We start from the raw sequence: 13,489 nt of genomic DNA, 5'->3' as shown, positions 1-13,489 counted from the left end.
TCCTCAGCTACACCTTCTGCCTCAGACATACTGGGGTGAAACTGGGCCCCAGGAGGAGGCTCATTATGCCCACCAAACACGAGGGGAGAAGAGAGACATCAGATGCAACGGGACAGGGTCTGGCTCCTCTCAGCTGGAGAAAAACTCCCACAACCACACAGAGACCAAAAACCAAAAGAAATCGTTTTCTCATCCACCCCTGCCTCTAAATCAGCGGTTCTCAACCTGTGGGTTGCGACCCCTTTGGGGGTCGAACGACCCTTTCACAGGGGTCACCTAAGACCATCGGAAAACACATATATAATTACATATTGTTTTTGTGATTAATCACTATGCTTTCATTATGTTCAATTTGTAACAATGAAATTGGGAGTCACCACAACATGAGGAGCTGTATTACAGGGTCACGGCATTAGGAAGGTTGAGAACCACTGCTCTAAAAGCTAAGAACTCTACCTGCACAGACATCAGGTAGAAGGACCAGGAGGTAAAAGAACAGCACTCTCTGTGCCTAGGAGTGGCTGTTTCTGCCAAAGACCAGGTGGCTACTGCTCCCAAAGGGGCTGGTGCAGCTCCCCCCTCTCCAGACCTCACCCGCCCCCCCTCAAATTCTCCCTCCCTCTCTCACACACCTTCAGTGACCAAACAGGTGAGACCTCTCTGTGCCCCACTGTACATGCCACCATCGTTCGGACCCAATAAGAGGGCTAAACAAAGAGAAATCTCGGCACCACTGGGGAGATGGGGTTACAGCTGGGGGGACTGAGGGTGCAGCCAGGGGACTGCATGCCAGTGGCTCAGTGGGAAGATTCATGTCTTAAGTCTTAAGGGCTCCCACGGTGCTAAGAGAACGCTGTCTGCTGCTTGCTGCCTGCTGCCTGCGATTCAAGAGCCCAGAGAGGGCAGAACAAAGGAATATGGCTGTGGCTCAGGCAGTGGGGGAGGTGACAGGCCAGCCTGCCAGCAAGCAGGCTTTTCTGCAGCTGAGTGCTCGAGAGGAAAAGGGGACACTGAGCTGAACACGGAGGTACAAAGGAAAGTGGGGGCCTGCAAGACTTACAACAACCCAGGCACGCGCCTGGCCCCCACCCAAGGGCGCAGCTGGGCTGGGATTGCTCAGGCAGAACCCACTCCCAGAGGCAGCGGGCAGGTGGCTGACAAGACAGAGACAGGGCACTCCTGCTCCTTGCCCAGCTGCTCAGAACTCTTACTCAGGGGGGTTCCAGGCACAGCATAGGGACCCAAGATAGGGGTGGGGGGAGAGTGGAGGCAGGAGAGAGATCTTAACAGAGGTACCCGCAAAGAACAGGGCCCCTCCCAATGTTCAGGGGTGAAGGGGACAGTGGGAGAGGGCAGGGCAGCTCACCCAGCATGAGAGAACACATGAGGGGCCCTGGAGTGGCTAAGATCCCTCCACCAAAGGACTTGGATTAAGCATAATAGGCTCCTGCTGCCAGCAACAATAGCAACACTGCCCCCCTCCCCTCTCCCCTCCCCCAAAGATCCACAATGGGAGGCAGCAGGAAACCAGGGCAGAGCCCATGAATAGCTCCACTGTCAGTCCCCAGGCCCCACCTCCTCAGCCCCACAGGTCAGTCCTAGCTACCACCCTGCCACAATAGAAACCTCTGTGCTGCCAAGGCCCCAAGCCCACACAACAGAGCTGTGGGCATGGGAAGCCCAGGCTTCTCACAGGGCAGCATGTGACAGCAACGGTGGGAGAGACAGACCAGGGCACAGGCCTCAGACCCAGCAGGTCAGGGTCATGTCAGCCACCTTTCTGTGTAGGAGGGTATCTGCCAGCCAGCCCTAAACTCTCCCTGGTTCTTGCCTTGCCCTGCTCAGACGTGGGGCCGCCAGAGCCACACAGGGAGATTATGGTCATCTCAGAGGCGCACTGGGGCCACGAGGATGTGGAAACAGCCAGAGAGCTCCCGGGACTCCCAGGAGGATCGCAGCAGATGGCTCGGACATATGCCCCCCCTCCCAGGCCAGCCTGCGTCTCTCCTCCCAGGCCTCCCTCCCTCGCCCAACCCATCCCAGGAAGATAAACTCATCTGCCCTCACCCCTGGCTTCTGCCCTGAAAGGAAGCTGCCTGCTCAAAACAAAAAATGCATCTACTGTTTACACCACGTGCCTTCTACCCAGGCTTTTAAAGTCACAGGGTGGCAATCAGACCCAAAGCAGCCTGAAGCAGCTTGAAGCCACAGCGCAGAGAGGCAGGAGATGGGGAATCCCAGAGCAGCGGAAGGTCCAGGGAGGCCAGGATGGGAGGCCTGACCCTCACACCAACCCCTGAAACTGCTCTTCTAAAAGCTGATTCCCAGCTCCAGCTGGTTTCTCAGCCAGGACTCCCCAGTCATGTCCTGCCCAAGTCCTGCAAACTCCTGCAGCTGCTCAAATCCACATAATGAGAAGCTGGTTCCCAAGCCATCCCTCTCTGGCTCTGGCTGCCTCTTTACCCTCTTCTATCACACTTTTGCATGCACCGGACTCATGGCCCACAGGGCACAGCCACAGGCTGCAAACAGCAGGTGCTGCGGAGACTGGCTGACCTGAGCTGAAACAAAGACAGGCGCAGTGGGAACTGGCACCCTCGCACCCACTGTGGTCCCTCCAGCTCTAGGCTCCAACTGCAGACATACAAGAGCCCGCCAAAGGAAAAACTTGGGATCTATCGTTTCCCCTTTTGGACCCAAAACAGTGTGTTTCTTTTCCCCTTAAGCACTCAACGCCTGAAACCCTCAGCTAGCCATCTCCACGCCAGAGCTATGAGCATGTACGAGCAAGGCCTTCCCACAGCTCGGCCTCTGAAACAAAAGACTGGAAGCAGCCTCCATGTCCATCAACAGGGGGCTAAAGTGAGTCGTAGTTTACCACAGAGGAATAACAGGGAAGGGCCTCCGCTGTGTGTGCTGAAATGGGGCAACCCCAACGTACACTTTAGAGTGAAAACCAGTAAGTGCAGAACAGCGTAGTTAGCAAACCCGCAAGGGAATAAACCAGGGCCACGTACAGAGACGCTTGACTAGGCACCCAGCATCTGGGGACGGAGCCCCAGGGGAGCAGAACTGAAGGGGTCAGGGATGAAATACTCATTTTCACTGTTTTTTTTAAATAAAAATGTTAACCTAAATTGACCTAAGTTTATGGCTGGAGACACCAAAACTTTTACCTGGAGCTCTCTGCAACCAGTGTCTGGTGTCTCTCCAGAACAGGGAACGGTGGGGGACGGAGGGAAAGGGAGAACCAGCCTCCAGAACAGACTCACCAGCTCAAGGGAGCAAACTAGCTCCCTACCCACAACTCCTCCCCAAGTCCCAAAATAGAAGGTTTTCCTAGGAAGACCGAGAACAGATTCTGACAAAGGCAGAAGGGAAACCTGAAGTCATTCCACGCGGAGGACCATCTGCGCCTGATCTGCGGGGAGAGTGTACGACTCCCAGGTTCGGGCAAGGGGTGGGGAGGCTTTGCAACCCAGGCCTCTGCAGGAACCCTCTTCGGGGCTCTCCCAGTCAGCAGGAGGCTCAAGGTCCTAAGGTTCTGAGCCCAGCCCAATTTTAGCAGCTAAAGACAGCTATTTCCACAGATTTCTAGGCCTGGCCCAACTCCAAGAGCAGGCTAAAAACAGTCTCTCCAAAATCCCAGCTCAAAACCCCAATCCCTTAACCAATGAAACCCATGCACCTTCAGGAAATGGAAGCTGCAGAACGCAGTCCTGAGATGGATTCTGTAGTTATTCCCTACTAAGGGACGCATGCACGTCGTGGAAAGCTTCCTTTGACCGGCGCATCAATAAATACGCTGCACTAGAAGCACTGATGTACTTCCTCCAAGGGAGTTTCCCTAAGGAGCAATACAATAACCACCCCAGTCCCCCGCCCCCGTCTGGGCTATGACAATGCCCGCTAGAACCAGGCCCGGCCTGGCCACTAGGGTGAGGCCATTTGGGGGGCAGGGAGTGAGTGGAGCTCTTTCTACCTAGCAGAACTCCTCTGTCTCTCCCCCCTCTTCCCTCCCCCCCCCACCCCGCCCAGCCAGGTCACCAGAGCGGGCACTGAGGTCTATATGATCTCAGGCTCACAGACTGCCCCGGCCACAGAGACACAGACTGGAAAGAAAGAAGACATGTGTTTGGCTCACCTATCTCGTAAGATGCTTTCTGGCGACTGCTCAATGTTCAATAAGTAACCCCCAAATTAAGAAGCACAAATGAGATTTCACAAGTAGAATCACACGGGCACTTGGAGCCCTCAGACCTTGGCTGCTGGGAATAAGTTCCGCCCCCATCACACACCAGGTCCACTGCCGTGTAAAGCCCTCAGCAGCTCGTGCACAGAATCCTACAACCCTCCATCAGACCGAGACCAGCCCCTCCCACCTTCTTCCCGTGTGAGTGGGCAGGGCTCCACACCCAGGTGGGCGCTGATGCTCAACAAACCAAATCCTGCAACTTCAGGTGGCACCCGTCTTCCCACAGAGAGCTGCAGGCCTGCCCACCCCAGCCCTGTACCTAGGAACATGCCACCCCCTCCCCCTTGCTCCCTTGGGAATGAATACCCACCACTAACACCAACTCTTTTATTGCCATGCACCCTCAAAAACTTATCTGAGTTTATAGCATTACTAGTATTTCACAGGAAACAGCTGGGACAGCGGAAAATGACTGGCAGGCAGGACAGCCGCACAGGGCCAGCTTCTGTTACCACCACTGTGCCCTGCAGGAGCTGAAGCCAGTGGAACCTTCGGGAAATCGAGAAGGGCCCCACCCACAGCCAAAAGGCTTTCTTCACACACCCTTTTTCCTCACAACAGGTTCCTAAAAAGCTGGCTGTTGAGACAGGAGCAGAAGATACACCAAACAGGGACAACCGTGCAGGTCCGGCCAAGGAGAGGAGGGGCAGAGAGCCAGGAGGAGCCTCGGGCGTGGAGGGGGAAGAAAGAGGTTGGCCGGGGCAGGGATCACAAGGCCTCCGACAGGGGAAGGAAGAGGGGTATCCGGCCAGAAGGCCCCTGCAGTGCACAGTCCAGGCAGGGGGAGAAGATCTCCCTGGGTTCTCGCTCAGACAAATGAGACAATGAGTCCCTAGGGGTGGGAGAGGGAGAGATCCATAAAGTTGTCAGACAGGTTTGCCCAGAATAGGGAGAGCAGGAAACACAAGGTACAGAGGCCAAGGGAGGAGGGTCAACAGGGAGGGTTGTCCAGAGTCAAGTGGCTGTGGTCTGGCAACAGATCTGGCAGCGGGAGCCAGCGCTGATGGGCCCCAGGGAACCAAGGCCCCAGGCCCACTCAGATTCCTGGGTGCAGAGGGGCAGTCCGCCAGCAGAGCGAGGGAGCCAAGGGACAAGGAGCTAGCAAATGTGGAAAAGGACAAAGGTTTCCAGAAACAGGGGGTGATGCCCACAAAGGAGACCACTCCTGGGGGACAAGTGTGGTGGTGATGGGCGACACTGAAGGCCGGGCCAGCTAGCCTCCGCATGCTGAGTCTCTCCTTGACCTAGCTTTAGGCGGGCACTTCTGAGCCCTCTGCTCGACTAGGCCGACCTTAGGGGTAGAGTCATTGCAGAGTCCAATTCTTAGCAAAAATCAGTTTAGCCAGGACCCCCACCCTCCCTTCTGATCACCCTCCGTTCTGACAAAATTTCTCCTCTTCCTCATGGCATATGCCCCAGGTAATCCCTGGCCTGCCTATTAGGTTGAATAGGCAAGAATCCTGTTGGGTCAGTTAGCAGAGAATTACCCTCTCAGAAATCTCCATCCATTGACCCGTCCCACTCTGCTCCTTGGCTATAAACTCCCACTTTTGTTTGTTACACTTGAGGATGAGCCCAATCTCTCTCCACTACAAAACCCCATTGTAGTAGCCCTTAAACCTGTCACAATCGTCCTTAATAACGTCTGCCTTATTGTTTTACCAAGTGTCATAATAATTGTTTTCTTAATCATATGGAGCTCCAAGTCTTCCTGGAACCCTCACCCAGAGTGTAAGAACCACCTGGGCTGGGGCTGGCCTCCCCACCAAGCCTTAGGGCTCCTGTCTCCCTGGCCAAGGGGTGAGGGGCTGAAACCAGACATCCAATCCACAGGCCAGCCAGACACTAGGGGGGTCACCTGGAGAGGAAACGGGGTCTCTTTCCGGGCCATGGTCCTTCAGTGGGCAACCAGGGCCTCTCCTTGGCACAGCTGGTGGCAGCAGCGGGGAGGCACAGAAGGAACAGGGTCCAGGTTGGGGATCAAAACACTCCTCCTGCCCTGGCTGGTTTGGCTCGGTGGATAGAACTTCGGCCTGCGGACTGAAGGGTCCCGGGTTCGATTCCGGTCAAGGGCTCATGCCCAGGTTGTGGGCTCGATCCTCAGTGGGGGGTGTGCAGGAGGCGGCCGATCAATGATTCTCTCTCATCATTGATGTTTCTCTCTCTCTTCCTCTCTGAAATCAATAAAAATATATTTAAAAAAAAATACTCCTGCTGAGAAAAGTCACATCACAGCAGCTCTGCTGCAGGCGTGGGGAGCCCAGGGGTCCTCCTGGGAGGCCCAAATCTGAAGCTAGGGTTTTCACTTGCTTATTTCCACTTGCCGCTTTCCAATAATCCCAGGTGTCCTGAGGTGGCCTGCGAGTTTCTAATGCTGTAAGTGCAGGCCCCACACCCCACACCTTGGGTCTGTGTCCTGGATAAGCTGCTCCCTCTGCCCTCCCTGGCTCACCGTTCAGACCCCAGGCTATAGATGAAAGAGATTAAGGGGACTCTCATTTAATTCTGTCTGCTGTGAGGGCCCCTCTTTGGGGTGTTAGGATTAGGAATTCCTCAAAGCCTCTTCACAGATGCTTTCTGGGCTCTGCAGAGTAGATCAGCACGGGCTCCATTAGCTGGTACACAGGGAAAACCCAGAGAGGAGGTTCACCAAATCTCTCCTCTGATCCCCTCCTGCCCAGCCTCTTGCCCTGGCCTGCCCCTCCCCAGCCTTACTGAAACAGGAAAGCCCAGCCTCAGCGCTTCCAAATTCCAGGGACACCGAGTCTGAGGTGACACCAGGAGCTCACCTGTTACCCAGGATCCCAGAGGCCACTTTAGAGCCACTGGCTCTCAGCCACTCAGCCCGGGGTTACAGAGCCCACGGAGGGAGGAGGCGGTCCTTTCAGCTAAGTGGCTGATGGACGCCAGGGCTCTCCCTGGCTGCTCAGGGAAGCAGAACAGACCTCAAGAAGTGAAGTTTTAACTCCAGCCTGCCCAGGCCCGCTGAAGCTCAGAATACCAGGCCTACTGCCTCTAAGACAGCGGTTCTCAACCTGTGGGTCGCGACCCCTTTGGCAGTCGAAGGACCCTTTCACAGGGGTCGCCTAAGACCATCCTGCATATCAGATATTTACATTACATTTCATAACAGTAGCAACATGACAGTTATGAAGTAGCAACGAAAATAATTTTATGGCTGGGTCACAACATGAGGAACTGTATTTAAAGGGCCAGAAGGTTAGAACCACTGAAGACCAGAGCACTGCCCAGCCTGGCCCAGCCCCCTAAGCTCACCCGGCCCAAGAGCAGAGGAAGTGGGGTTCCCAAATCAGCTGCTGGTGATCGCGCTGCTGAGTCGGCAGTGGGGCGGCGGCAGTCCCAGCGCCAGGCCTAACCCAGGGCTCCAGCTGCTGCTTCTCCAACCTGAAGGGCATGCCTCTGCTTCACAGCGACCCAAGAGAGGCCGAAAGGGCAGATTCCTCCCACTTTACAGATGAGAAAACCAAGTCCAGGAGGAAAAATAAATAAAAATCAAAGGCTTACCTACGTCACTCGGCCAGAAAGTAGACACACACAGCTCAAAAGCTGCCTCACCACTATCCACTCTACACGTGAGCAGTGTTATTCATCTTCACGTGGCAAAATACCACAAAAATACCACGTGCGGGTGCGCACGTATAGTGCAATTGAAACTTCATGGCCCATGCGCAGAAGTCGGTATTTTGTGGAAGAGCCACACTCAAGGGGCCAAAGAGCCGCGTGTGGCTCACGAGCCGCAGTTTGCCGACCACTGACCTAGACCAAAGATTCTCAAAGCCCTGCTCTACGTAGTCTCCTGGGGACTCTGATGACCAACCGAGAATGGGACCACTGTTTAGACAACCATCACCTCTCCCTCCATTCCAGATGACAAAACAGAGCCCCTGGGAGAAAAGGAAATATAAGGATACTGAGCAGCCCACGGCGCAGAAGTACCTGAGGTCTCACCATTCCACCAGTGTTTCCGGGCCCTGCTGGATGGCACCAAGCGGTGACAAAGCACAAAAGCAAGGTCCAGAGCGTGGCCAGCTCCTTACTACCCGCAAAGGTGATCCAAATGAAAAATGCAACTAACAAAGGGGTTCTACCCCCTTCTACAAGCCAGAGAACCAGCCCTGCACGCCAACCTGTTCTCCATGTGACTCCGTCCTTTGTAACCTTACCACCCCTCCTTTCCGCACCCCTAGGCCTGCAAGCCCAGGCCCAGACCCAGAAGTGCAAGTGGAAGGGCAGAGCCATAGGGGTGCCTCTTCATGCTCCTGCTTCTAGGAAAGGCCCCTCATGGCCACATACAAGTAGAGCACAGGGAAGTCCAAGGTCTGATGTGCCAGGGCAGGGAGGGGAACAGGAGCCTGCTTCCCTTCCCACGGGCATTAATCTCACTCTTTAAAGGCCACCAAGGAACAGGGATCCTCATCCCAGTTCACAGCCCCAGGCTAGGAGCTGAACACCTGCTTGTTAAGAATTCCTGGCCCGGAACACACCACTAGTCCTTGGGCCCACAAATGAATGAATGAATGAATGAATGAATGAATGAATGAATGAATGAATGAATACAAGATGACCCAAGGAACTTGACGACCCTAAGAACTCAAGTAACTTACACCCAGGGCCCAGGAGCAAGCTGCCTCTGCACACTATCTCTCACTACCCTAACATACATTCTTGTCTACCACATCTCTGCTGTTCAAATGTGGCACCTCAATTCATCTTTGACCTAAACAATATTTCTTGATTAATTCATGATCAATGTTCCTGATGACACAGGAACATGTAACACATGGACCTCGGGAAGAAGTCCCAGTGGAAGGCACAGTGGTAGGCAGATGGCAGCATTCATGCTACTCACCAAATGTTTTCAATCCTCTTCCCCTCCCCATTTTGTAGGTAAGTATAGCCATGTGACTGCTTTGGGCACTGAAATGCCACTTCTAGGTGGAAGGTTTAAGGACTTGAATGAGATTCAGCGTTCTCTCTGTCCTTCTGTCCACGTGGATAGGAATGTTTCAATTAATCCACATGGGTCCCACAGTGAGAACAACATAAAGCAGATATGCAATAGGTGTGGTGTGAGCAAGAAATAGTCCTCTGTTGCTTTAAGCCCCTGAAATTTGGGGACTGATACCACAGTAAACCCTGACCTATCTAGACAGTCACAGACACTCGCCAACTTTCTGTGCAGCGCACGTCTTCCCTTCACCAGCCCCCCAGTGTGGGAGACAAAAACTCTATCGCCAATCAGCAGGGGTTCAGGGGTACCTGCTATGTGCCCAGACAGATGAGATGCTCTCAGAAGCAGGGGATATAAGGGAAACCTGCACTAGACTTAACTAGTCCCAGGGTGGGCCAGGCTTATTCGGTGTAGTAATCAACTTTAATCACTTCCAAGAAGACAGCAGTATCTAGATTAGAAATGAGGAAACCCAGCTCACACTGTGACCTCCCTGGCATTCACATTATCTACCGTACTCTGTCTTTTCAAGAATGAAGTGAGTTAATACAAGTGAAGTTTCTGGGATGGTGCTTGGTATAAGTCTCAAGAAACTCACTATTACTAAACGCTAAACCTTCCATAGAATTGCTGTAAGCTTGTCCATAATCTCCACGAGATTTTAAACCCAGCAGACGTTTCCCTGGACTGGCACCATGGCACTCCGTAGGCACTGCCAACCTGAATTCTACCTCCAAGTTAAACAAGCAACAAGTCAAATCTCAGGACCTGGTAGCCTAGCGTTAGACCTCAGGAGATGTCCCAGAACCCAGGTCCCTGCACTCCCTGCTCCCTGGCCTTCGTGGGGAGTTCACCCCCACCACAGACATGCACAGGGGGCCCCCTCCCCTCCCACACAGAGCATGAGCTTTGCCCTCCCACTCCCAAACATGGGAAGGGAGGCACCCTCACCTGTCCTGAGCGATTGGCACAGGTGTTCAGATAAAAGCGGAACTTCCTGAGCAGCCAACCCTTCTGCACCCCGCCCCTCCTCCCCATGCTTCCTAGAGGCAGCCACAGACCTCCAGAGCAGCAGTGGCCTGAACTCCTGTTGGCCTGGAAGCTGCTGTGAAGCTGAACCCAAGCTCAGATCCACACTGTGAGCACCGACTCCATGTCCAGCCCGGGCTCGAAGACCACACGGAGCTTACAGCCAGCAGGCAGTTGTGGGCCTGGAACAGTGCTGGCAGCAGCTCCCGGCCCCCTGGCCCCCACAGTCTCAATCATGCTTTGTTCAACAGACCGATGATCACCTCTGGTGACCCAGCAGTGGGGTTCAGAGATGTGGGGATGACTAGATCTGAAAGTGGGGTGCAACAAAGGATGACGCAGTAAGAGGGAAAACCACACTGGTAGTCTGGGCTTCCAAGGCCTGTCTCCAGACCTTATGGATCCTCAGCTCGGGACGAAAGTCAGCGACAGCTGGCAGAGACGCTGGAAGAGCAGATCAGTCGGTGATGGAAGAACATGAGCCTCATTCTGAGAGTGGCAGGGCCCAGGAGGATCCCTAAAGGGAAAGGCACCTCGGGGCTGGCTGAATGTAGAGGGGATGCGGGGGTGCTGGGGGGGGTGCTCTGATGGCCTAGGCCCCACATCTCTTCAAAAATAGGGAAAGGTGGCCCTCGCACTCAGCAGGCACTAAATTTCCCAACTTTGAGGTCAAGAGGGAGGGGAAGGCTACTTTTGCGGATTTGGCAGACAGCTCCACCCACTCCTATCCCCAGGCAGCCCCCATCTCTGAAGGGAGAAGACCCCTAGCGAGCAGACCACAGGAGAGAGGGCACCCACAGAGGCTCCAGTGCAGTGCATTCATGGCACTGGACAGCCAGCTACCAGGCCAGCACTAGGGTGGACAACTGCCCCCCGCCACCCCACCCAGCCAGGCCCCTACACACACCCAGCATGACTGCTCCTAGCCAGAGACCAACTTCACTTCCCGGAGATACGTGTCCCAGCGGTCCCAGAGCCAAAGTGTGTGTGTACACACACTTTCTAGCCACCGGCATCCCTTCCCTCCCGAGCCAACTCAGTAGCCACAGACCCAACTCGACCGAAGCTCCAGTTAGGTCAGGAGTCGGACTTCACTCCCAGGCACAACCCCAAACGACCAACACGGAGAAGCTGGGTCACCACCTACTCAAACTCCAAGCCCGTGCCAGGCAGCGTGGTGCGCACCCCGCGTTGGGCGACTTGTGGCACCCACGGCGGGGCGGGGGCGGGGGGACGGCCCTCCCAGGTCCCCGCCACCCTCCACGCCTGGCCCTAGCGGCGCGGCCGAGGTCCGTGAGCGGCCGAAGGGGCGCCCACCCAGGGCTCGCAGCGGGGACCCGGGCAGAGCCCAGCGCGCGGTCCAGCCCCCCTCCCACCCTCACCAGCCGGGCCGGCGCGCGCCCGTCCGGAAACGCGGAAAGGGCGACGGCGACCGAACCCCGGCTGCCAGCCCGGGGCCCGAGGTGGCTCACTCCGCCCGGCGCCCGAGTTCGTCTCCGCGGGGTCCGGGCCAGGCCTCCAGCCCCTCGCGGGCGATCGGGGCGAACAAAGCCAGCGCCGCCCGCAGGGCCGCCCGGGCAGGAGCGAGGGAACCCCAGGGACCGAGCCCGACCTGGGGAGCAGCCCGCGTCCCCGGAGGGTCGGCCTCAGACAATGAGGGGGGCAGGGCCCGACGCTCCCGCGGGGCTCGGCGCGCTACTCACCCGGGCGCGGCGGCGGCGGCGGGGCCCGGCTCGGCCGAGGAAGTTGGAGCAAGTTCGGCGGCGCGGGGCGGGAGGGCGCGACTCCGGCCGGCCGAGCGCGGGGCGGGGCGGGGCGCGGAGGGCGGGGCCGGGGGCGCGGCGGCGGAGGGGGCGCCACTTCCCGGCGCCGCCCAGTGCGCCCCGCGCGCCCCGCCCGCCCCGGCCCCGCCCTCCGCGCCCGCCGCTCGCCCCTCCCCCGACCGCGCGGCGGCGGAGGCGGTGGGCCGTCCCGGGCCGCCCCTGGTGCTGCTCGGGGCGGGGCCGGAGCCGGGGGCGGGCCGGTGGTGGCGCTGCGCACCGGGAACGGCCCCCGCGAGCGCTCGGCCGAGGTGCGTTGCGCGGTGGCCTTTCCGGCCCCGCCTCCGATCCGGCCCGACCCGAGCCTCGGAAAAGCGCGATTGGGGGGCGCCGAGGGCGGCCACATCTCGAGGAGTGCGGGGGTGGCCGGTCAGAGGTGGGCGCGGAATCAGAAAGATGGCTGTATTGGCAATCCTTCCGGGCCTGGGAGGGCAGGGGTGGGGCGGCAGGCTTCAAGAAAAGGGTAATAAATTAACATTTTTTATTTCTTTGCAAACTGGGCAGTAAAGACTCCCTCCGCCTTTTCGCCTCGGGGCTAAAAATACCTATCTTTCTTTGGATCGCCTGCTGAGATTGGTTCCTCACCTTCATTGCTATGTGGTGGCTGGGAGGATTCTTGAGGCAGGAGGGGTGCGGCTGGAGGAACCGTCTGGGAGGAAGAGTATTCACACTGCCGCTGGGTTCTTGTCTGAGCCCACCTGTAACATGAGGCACCAGATCACTATGATTCTTCCACTATCGCGGAGGGGGGGGGGGGCGGGGGGGGGCGAGGGAGAGGTAGGTGGTTTGCTCTATTGGGCAACAGAAAATATAGGTCTATTAAAACTGGTTGCACTACATTCTAGTACAAGCAACCAGCAGGTTAATTAAGTCAATGTAAAGAGGTTATCTTGAAAAGGAGACTATTCAGTCCATTGCCAGTTTTTTGTGTGTTTAGTATTATTGCTAGAGGCCAGATGCACGAAATTTGAAATTCGTGCAAGAGTAGGCCTTCCTCCCCGCCCCTGCCCCCCACACCCCCACACACCCACACACCCACACCCCCACACACCCCCCCCAGCACCGGCTTCCTTCTGGCACCCAGGACCCAGGTTTCCCTCACAGCCCCAGCTTGGTCCAGAAGGACGTCTGGTCTAATTAGCATATTATGCTTTTATTATAGACTAGTTTATTATAGATTATTATGATTATTATGATTATAGATTATTATTATTAAGGCTGCACCCTGTCTGTGACATCCTACATAGCTCAGGGACCCCCCCCCCCCCCTTGGGGAACCTATCCACTCACTTATGTCAGCAGATAATGAGTGCTAGATTGAGTGCCTGATCTGGGCCAGGCCTGTTTTGATGATGGGGGATACAGCAATAAACAAGACTGCTGAGGCCTCTTGCTCCATAAAGCTTATTGTTA

The 13,489-nt window shown here is 56.3% G+C and overlaps 1 protein-coding gene across 3 annotated transcripts in view; it reads right to left on the bottom strand.

Moving 5' to 3' along the window:
* The window catches only part of TSPAN14 (tetraspanin 14), a 57,952-nt gene extending 45,266 nt beyond the window's left edge, over positions 1 to 12,686 (bottom strand). For 2 of the 3 annotated variants that reach the window (XM_036337269.1, XM_036337272.1), the window contains exon 1: positions 11,960 to 12,061. The gene's annotated coding sequence lies outside the window, so the exon portion shown is untranslated. Of the gene's footprint in view, positions 1 to 11,959; positions 12,062 to 12,661 lie in introns of those variants that run through there. The other variant, XM_036337271.1, reaches the window with a different exon arrangement.
* Between the last annotated feature and the right edge of the window lie 803 nt (positions 12,687 to 13,489).

The sequence above is a fragment of the Myotis myotis genome, unplaced genomic scaffold (assembly GCF_014108235.1).
Source record: "Myotis myotis isolate mMyoMyo1 unplaced genomic scaffold, mMyoMyo1.p scaffold_m19_p_15, whole genome shotgun sequence".
In the NCBI taxonomy this organism is placed as follows: Eukaryota; Metazoa; Chordata; class Mammalia; order Chiroptera; family Vespertilionidae; genus Myotis; species Myotis myotis.
Note: the sequence above shows the minus strand (reverse complement) of the source record. Positions and strands in the feature narration are given on the sequence as shown.